The sequence below is a fragment of the Palaemon carinicauda genome, chromosome 4, assembly GCF_036898095.1.
Source record: "Palaemon carinicauda isolate YSFRI2023 chromosome 4, ASM3689809v2, whole genome shotgun sequence".
NCBI lineage: Eukaryota > Metazoa > Arthropoda > Malacostraca > Decapoda > Palaemonidae > Palaemon > Palaemon carinicauda.
In genome coordinates this window covers 122,370,225-122,371,729 of record NC_090728.1, presented here as the reverse complement: position 1 = coordinate 122,371,729, position 1,505 = coordinate 122,370,225, and positions in this window count along the sequence as shown.

The following is a 1,505-nucleotide window of genomic DNA, read 5'->3' as shown; positions in this document are numbered from 1 at the left end:
AGCTTTCTGAGTATAAGTATACCATGTATTATGATTGGAGCTAGGAATCCCAGTGGATCATAGATGCCGTTAACCGTCGAAATTATTCTTCTCCTTGTTATAGATTTATTTTCAGATGACAACTGAAACAAGAACTTGTCCGTATCTACATCCCACCTTAATCCTAGACTACCTTGTAAAGGCTTACTGTCGGCCTTTAGGTCTACGTCCTTCAGGTTTGATGCCAGCTCGCTGGCCGGAAAGGGTTTCATGACTTCCTCAGAATTTGAAGCAGTTTTGTGAAGCGTCAGGTTCCCATGCATGGATAGTGCCTTTTGTGTGTCTTTTATGAGATTGACAGCTTCCTTTTTCGTAGTGCATGCTATAAGGCTATCATCTACACAGAAGTTTCTTGGCAAAAATTGTGTTACCTGGTTGCCAAAATCTTTTCCTGATGCCTGAGCAATTTTCCTCAGTCCAAGTGCGGCAACGGCTGGTGACGGACTATTTCCGAAAACATGACGCTCATGCGGTATTTGACAAGGTCATTGTCAATGTCATTATCTTTATGCAACAGGAATCGCTGATAGTTGTGGTGGTCTTCTCTTATCAGGAAACAATGAAACATGCACTGGATATAAGCTGTTACTGCCACCATTTCTATGCGGAAATGTAGAGGCACTCCTAAAAGATTGCTGGTCAGTTTTCGGCCTGTCAACAAAACACTGTTAACCGATACTCCATTATTTCTAGCAGATGAATAAAACACACCTCTGATCTGGTCAGGTAGACACTAGATAATGTTAAGTACCAGCACTCTTCATGATCCTCCAGTGGTGGAGCAAGTTCTGCTTGGTTATTGTCAAAAATCTTACTCATGAATGTGAGAAAGTGTTCCTGTTTTACCGGGTTTCTTTGTAGACGGGCCTCTAATGGCATGCCACGTTGAAGAGCTTGCTGTCTGTTGTTTGTCAGAGACTGTCGTGGTCCACGGAATGGTAATGGTGCTACCCAACTTCCGCTGGCGTCTCTCACAGATTCATTGTCCATTTGCTTTAGGAACATTTTGTCCTGATAAGACATTACTGGCTTGTCATCATTGTTTCTTTTCTCAAATATAGACGAATGCATATCCTGTTTCATGGGATCCGAGTTATTTTTCTTTGATATAAGATTTATTGATACATGGCTCAAACATAGATGGGTGTCCATTTGGTAAAATGTTGGCTAATTTGATATTAGGTTTAATTGAAATGTGTTGCTAGTTGATACAAGCTTCTCCTATAATCACTCATCCTAGTTATAGCTGCTGAGTATATGGAGCCCTTTGCGAACCAAAATGCTGGTCAATCACAAGGTGTGCCTCTATAAGATCTCTTCCAATTAACAGCAGAATTTGACAGTTATCATCGACAGGTGAGATGTTGTCTCTGATATCCATTAAGTGAGGATAATGCATTGTGACTTCCGATGTAGGAATTTCATCCCGATTGTTGGGAATTTGATCACATTCTATTAAGGTGGCC